The sequence below is a fragment of the Ochotona princeps genome, chromosome 6 (genome assembly GCF_030435755.1).
Source record: "Ochotona princeps isolate mOchPri1 chromosome 6, mOchPri1.hap1, whole genome shotgun sequence".
In the NCBI taxonomy this organism is placed as follows: Eukaryota; Metazoa; Chordata; class Mammalia; order Lagomorpha; family Ochotonidae; genus Ochotona; species Ochotona princeps.
In genome coordinates, this window is record NC_080837.1 from 55,584,346 (window position 1) to 55,592,146 (window position 7,801).

The window sequence follows — 7,801 nt, forward strand, 5'->3', positions numbered from 1 at the left end:
AGAACAAGGACAGAACTTGGAAAGACAATGACTGAGAAAGTCCCATACCCAATTCCAGGAGCTCAAGGCATCCCAGCCGGAACAAACAAACCTAAGATAGGGCACAGTGAAAGAGCTGAAAACCAACACACAGAAACATACCACATGAATTCAGAGAAAAACCCCGAGTGTCAGAGTGACAGCAACAAGACAGAAAAGAGTGGAATGGTTTTTTTCTTTTACGACATGGAAGAGAAGTCTTCACCTTGAAACTATTCCCGGTGAAAATATTCCTAGAACCTAAGTGAAACAGACATTTTTCAGGAAAAGATAAACAGGATTTCTCATCTAAGTAAGAGAAATTTTGACAGATGCCTTTCAAAGGATACAACGCCAGCATCCAATATGGATGCCAGTTCATATCCCAGCCACCCCACTTCTGTTCATGCTCCCTGCTTATGGGCTAGGAAAGCAGTGGAAGATGGCTCAAGTCCTGGAGCCCTTGCACCCATGTGGCAGACCCAGAAGCTGCTCCTGGCTTTACATCAGCTCAGCTCCAGCCATTAAGACCATTTGGGGAATGAGCCAATATATGAAAGATTTGTCTATATCCCATTAATTCGAGTCTGACTGCTCCACTTCTGATCCAGCTGCCTACTTAAGGCCTGAGAGAAGAGCAGAGGATGGCTCAAGACCTTGGGTCCCTGCATCCACGTGAGTGATCAGGAGGATGCTCCTGGCTCCAGGTCAGCTCATCTCTGGCCTTTGAGGCTATCAGAGGGAATGCACCAGTGGATAAAAAAAAATTATTTCTTTCTCTTTTTCTAATTCTTTCAAATAAAGATAAAATAAATCTTGAAAGAATTTTTAAATTTTAAAAAGCAGCATTTAAAACATCAAGAGGCTGAAATAGAGAAGTCTTATAAATAAAGACGAATCCTCTATGTTGACGAACTGGAAGAATAATAAATACATTATACATATACAATACACTCACAATACCCAAAGAAGTTAAAAGTTTCAATGTGATACCATTCCAAATACCATTCCAAATGCCAAGAAATTCTTTACAGGCCTAGGAAAAAAATCATCTTAAAATTTATATGAAAACACAAAGACCTCAAAATAGCCAAAGCAATCTTAACAAATCTGAAAACATTGCAATGCTTGAAAAATAGATTTCAAAGTGTACTATAGAGTTGTCATAAACAAAACAGTCTGGTACTGGCTCAAATTAGAAATATAGATCAATGAGACAAGATGGAAACCCAGAAACTAACCCACGAGTCTGCAATAAACTATTTGATAAAGATCTAAAACATTCCTAAGAGAAAGGACCATCTTCAACAATGTTGAGCAAATTGGATTTCCACAGCAGAAATTTTAAACCAGATCCCTACTTTACACTTTCTATGAAAATAAACTCACCCTGGATCAAGGATATAAATCTAAGTCCTAAAGCCATCCAACTACTACAGGAAAACATAGGAAAATGCTGCAAGGTATTATTAGCCTTGGCAAAGACGTCTTGGGTAAGAGCTCAGATGCACAGGCAATAAAAAACATAATTACAACCAACATATTTTTCACAAGTGAACAAAATCAATCTATGGAGAAAGAGCAGCTCTTCAAGAAATGGTGCTGGAAAATTTGGATACATGCTTGCAAGAGTGAGAAAGATAACCTTATATTTCACCTTTTTCCAAAGTCAAGTCTAAATGGATCAAGATCTAAACCTATGACTTGACACCATCCAATTACTAGAGAAAAACATCACGAACACTCTAAGACACAGATATAGGCAAAGACTTCTTTAAAAAGGCACCATAAGCACAGGCAACCAAAGCCAAAATAACCCAATGAGACTGCATCAAGATAAGAAGAATCTATACTGCAAGAAACATTGTCAATAAAGTGAAGAGGCAACCAACTCAGTAAGGCAAAATATTGGTCAGCTCCATTACAGGCAGAGGAATATTAAGCAGGATTTTTAAAGAATCCAGAAACTCAATGCTGGTATTGTAGGCAGAGGCTCAATCCACTGCAACTCAACGCTGGCCCCTGAACAGGCATTTTTTTAAATTATTTATTTAAAAGGCAGAGTTACAGAGAGTAGCAGAGGTTGGGGCAGAGAGAGGGGAGAGGAGACCTTCCATCCACTGGTTTACCTTACAAATGGCTTTAACAGTAGAAGCCGAGCATGTCCAGAGCCAGGAACCAGAAACTTCTAACAGGTCTCCCAAACAGGTGCAAGGGCCCAAGCAGCCCAAGCAGTCAGGCTGCCTCTGCTACTTTCCCAGGTTCATTAGCAAGCAGCTGAACTGAAAGTAGAGCTGCCAGTATTTGAACTAGTGCTCACAAAGGATGCGGTACCACAGGTGGCAGCTTTACCTGCTATGCCACAGTACTGTCCCCCAAACATGCATTTTTTTTAAAAGAATGAAACACAAATGGCCATATAATACATGAAAAAAAATGCGCAGGATTGCCAGCTGTCAAGAAAATGCAAATGCAAATAAAAATGAAAGGAAAAAAAAACCCTGATTGGAATGGCTATCATCTAAAAATTTAAAAATAACATTTTAACATCCTTGGCAAGGATGTAGAGAAAAATAACCCTAATACACAGTTGGTAGGAAAAAAAACCGGTCCAACCATTATGGAAGACAGTACAGAGATTCATCAGAAACCAAAACTAGGTCTACCATGTCACCCAGCCATCACACACCCATGTATATATCCAAAGGAAAGCAAATGAACCTGAGAGCTCCCTGCACTCCCATATTACAGCAGCTCCATTTACAACAGCCAAGACATGGATTCAACCTGGGTGTCTACCAACTGACAACTCAATAAAGAAATACATAATGGAATATTACTTAGCCATAAAAAAATAAAATCCTGATGTTTGAAGCAAAATTGATACAACTGGAGATCATTATGCTAAGTGAAATAAGCCAGAGTCAAAAAGATAACATATACAGAGTATAAAATCTACATAATGCCATTTCGCTTGGCTCATAATTATCAATAGTACTTCAGTGAATCATACCATGCAAATGACAATATACTCTTACTTCATGTGAAAAAAAGAAATGTTAGAGGGAGAATTGGTGGGGATTTCTGGGATCCAAGTAATGTTTTGATCTTAGTTTAGATGCTGGTTATGAGTGTGATATAGTGACAAAAAAATTTTTAAAAACTCCATTTATTTGTATTTATGTTCTTGTCTTGATATGCATACTGCATTTCAAAAATGCTTCTAAAAATAAATTTAAAGCATTGGAAACTGAAAGAGTGCAAGAAGTTAAATTACAAAACAAAAAACAGGGTATTAGATTTAAATCTAGACAGTAACTTTAAATGCAATTGAAATATGTATAGAAGCATGAAAAAATCTCTGCATTGATCCAAGGTAATTTTTAGGCTTTTTTTTAATTAAAAGGTACAAAAAAGCCTTAGGAGATTTTAGGAGAAATAAGAATACACAGTTTATTTTTGGAAAATAAGATAGAAAGAACACATAATATAAAATTAGCTACCTACAGGAGTAGACAAGGTTGGTATGCATGAGTTAAAAGGAATAGAAAACAGTATGAATTTGGAGTAAACATTTTCATATAAGGTTTCAACTTTTCATCCACATGAATGTTCTATATATTCAGGAAATAAAGTAAGAATAAGAAAAAGGAAAATCAAATCCAAACAAAAACAAAAGAATTAGGCTCCATATCACAGTGCTATGTAATTACACAGAAGGAAAAAGAATTAATCTAAATTACATCTGAACATCGTACTCTCATAATACACTCTCAGTGAAAGACAGTTGAGGACAAAACGAACTGCAAAGGAATTTTAAACTTGACTTAGTGAGTGTGTATTTAGTAAATTACAGGCTATTTTGATTTTGCTGCAGAACTGAACACACACACTGCCAGCCACCTGGGTTTTCATCATGCGAGGATGTGGAATGGTGGGCAGGAGAGAAACAGCCATGTGATGATGGGATGGAATCAGGGCCTCATCAGCGTAAACTTAAGATGCAATTAGTTTGAGTTATTGCCACAAAAAGGACCTAGAAGCAATTAAATCTCAATACCAAGCATGCAGTGTCCACTACTTGCAGTTTCTGTATATTGTTCCCCACGTCAGAGAAACAAGTGGATGACAGGATAGGCACAGAGAAGTGTAATGAAGAATTTGTGCCAGAGAGTCAAGAAGAGAGAACAGCTAAGCCTAAACCTCAAAACAAGGCCTGTTTACATATTAAAACACAGAAGAAATAAAACTTGAGTCCATGCTGACACTAAAGGTATCTCTCAAAGGGGTAAGGAAAAAAAAAAAGACTCTCCTTAAAGCAAATTTTAGTAACCGTGAAATAAATCATAGAAATAGCATGTAATGGTACTTCAAAAAGTTGGTAGAAAAAAAGAAAACTGAAAAGTAAGTTTACCTGGGTGAAAAAGTCTAAGATTTCTGCTTAGTTTTTTCACTTTACTCATTTTCCATGATCTGTTTGAAGGTTCCTCATGTCATTTCACAGTCAGTAAAAATCACCAGTGGATGATGATGGTAAGAGATTGGTGGGAAGCTGAATGTGGAGAAATCTGAGGACACCCATCTTCAGGAATTGATCACATTTAGTATCTCTACCCACGAGACATTACAGCATTCACCCCTGGTAAGAATACTGCACTGGCTCACTCGCTCGTACCACCAAAAGCATTCACTGACACTCAATCACAAAGCAGGCTCAGTCCCTCAGGTCCTAACAGAGGGATATCCCGAGAATAGGCAGAAGCAAAAGGGGAGAGAGGAGAGGCTGCAGAATAGAGATTTCCATCAAGGGAGCCTAAGAGCAAACGAAAACTGAATAGCAGTTCCCATGCCCTTTGGTTGGATCCTGGGGATGAGGAAGACTTCCTCAAGGACTTAACAACTAGGGAAGCCGGTGTATCAGACAATACTCCTATGTCAAAACTAACTTCTCAAATTGCATCGTTATGATAGTGAGACAACATCCATGTTCCTAAGAGATAAAAAGTCCATTTTGTAGAGTTCATAAAAATCCACGTGCATGCATATATGTTTTTATGAATTTGCCCGTTAGTACACATGCATTTGTATACACACATATGGAGAGAATGTAATAAAATGTTGTAACTGGTAAATTCAGTTGGTGATTATTATGCTGGCAAGTTTCCTGTAGATCTGAAACTTTTCAAAAATAGGAAGGAAAAATTTGCCTAAAACAATTATCCATTGAAAACAAAAAGGGTTAAACAGCAAAAAAAAAAAAAAAAAACCCACAAAGTCAAAAAATAATTTCTATGAGCTATATTTAAGCCTAAAGAGATTAAAATATTGAAAATGACCAAAAAAGTTGAACTCACTTAAGAGATTTGTTTATTTTTATTGGAAAGTCAGATATACAGAATAAAGGAGAAATAGAGGGGAAGATCTTCCATCCAATGATTCATTCCCAAAGTGGCTGCCAACAGCTGGAGCTGCATTGATCTGAAGCCAGAAGCCAGGAGCTTCTTCCAGGTCTCCCACACGAGTACAGGGTCCCAAGGCTTTGGGCTGTCCTCTGCTTGCTTTCCCAGGCCACAGGCAGGGAGCAGGATGGGAAATGGGGCTGCCAGTATCAGAACTGGCATTCAAGGCAATAATGTTAGCCATTAGGCTACCACACCAGGCCCTGATACTGTTTTCTTGAAAACCTCTTGTTTAGAAGACATTTTGGACCTTGCATGTGCCAGACTCTCACATGGGCACCGGTTCTAATCCCGGCAGCTCCGCTTCCCATCCAGCTCCCTGCCTGTGGCCTGGGAAAGCAGTCGAGGACAGCCCAAAGCCTTGGGACCCTGCACCCATGTGGGTGATCTAGAAGAGGCTTTTTGCTCCTGGCTTTAGATCAGCTCAGCTCCTGCCTTTGATCCGCTTGATGAATGAATGAACCATCAGATGGAAGATCTTTCTGTCTCTCCTTCTCTCTGTATATCTGACTTTGCAATAAAAATAGATAAATCTTTAAAAAAAAAAGTGTTATCAGAAAAGAGGGAATCTTTGCAATAGTTTACAGAAACTTCAACTCAAAAATTTTATACATGCTTAGTAAGATGGCTTCAATATATAACGCAAAATTGACACAATCACAAGGAAAAACAGAAAGGTATACATTTAGCTAGAGACTTCAACCTAAATCTCAGTTAAGAATAGAACAAGCCAGCAAAGTGGCCTTCAAACAGAAGAGGAACTCTAGATGGGCACAGACCCAAGCTTAGCATCCATGGAAACCTTCTGAAATACTGTTAGAACGTGTTCTCTTGCTATTCGGAAAGAAGAATTTCAGGAGACATAGAAACCAAGCCAACAACAACAAAAGCCAACCATTGCAACAAAAGGCAATCAACACAGCGCAATAGAATGTCCAACTTTCTTAATTATAGAAAAAGTTTCCACAGAACTAGTGGGATTTTTTTTAATGTGAGAGATGAATGGAATACTGGAAGAAAGACGTGTAAACCTGCAAGCATTCGTAGTTCCTGCTTTCATGCAAGCAGCAGCTGTGCAATCTACTCGTTCTAGTGGATAGAAAAGCTTTAAATACACAAAAGATTCTAAGATGAACTACTAGCAAAAGGTAGGGGGTTATTTCTGAACTACTGCAGTTAATTACAACAGGAATGAGAATAAATCTGACAACAAATGGATCAAAGACAGGAAATGAACACAACAAAAATCAAGGAACATGGTAAAATATGGCATGTCTATAACACAATACACCAGCCACGAAGACAGATGAGTTCTTTGAATGGAAACAGAGTTCAGGCTATTTACAAGATGCCCCAAGAATAAAATAACACAATATTAATAACAACTTGAATTCTATTTTATATGGTATTAAAACAAAGTTAGAGATTTTTCTGTTTTTGAAAACTACAATTCGCAAAAGTCTCAGAGATGTGCATGCATTATCCCCTGAAATTGAAAGCCCATGGGGTGGGGAAAGCCCAGACCACATGGGAGAGGCTTTCTGTCCCAGATATAACACTCCTGGTATCTACCACGGTACATGTTCTCTAGGTTTTCCCCAGGGGGCAAGCAAAGGCTCGTGTTTGATTTGGTGTATAGAGATCATGGTCTCTCCCTGTCCCTGGATCAAGTTGAGAAGTGAGCTTCAATAGACAGCTTGAGGGAACAAGGGATGGCCACGGTGGGCCTTCAGCAGGGCAAGTATCTTCTCTCAAGGCCATCTGTTCCACACAAGGTTATCAGGGGCTTTTCAAGTGAAGGCGGCATGGACGTGGGACACACGGGTCTCCAAGAGCTAGGGAAAATTGGGGTCTCAAGAATCTAGCCACATAGCCCAAGTTGCTAAAACCCATTCTTCCCTAATGCCTTAAATTTTAACACAAAAATCTTAGCAACATTATCAATTTATTACAATTCAACAAATAATGCAATTAAAATATTTTATTGGACAGTCATTTGGTGTGGCTGGTAAGAAGCCGCTTGGGACATGCATATCCCATATCAAAGTGCCTGGGTATAAGCCCTGGCTCCATTTCTCCAGTTCTAGCTTCCTGCTATTGTGGACCCTGGCAGGAAGCTGATGAGAACTCAAGTGTTTGGTACCTACAAGACATGCATGTGGAGCTCCAAGCCCCTGGCTTTGGCTGTCCTGAGCATCTGGGGGAGTGAACTGTTTCTGTTGAAAGAAAGCAAGAAAGCAAGAAAGCAAGAAAGCAAGAAAGCAAGAAAGCAAGAAAGCAAGAAAGCAAGAAAGAGAGAGAGAAAGAGAAAGAGAGAAAGAGAA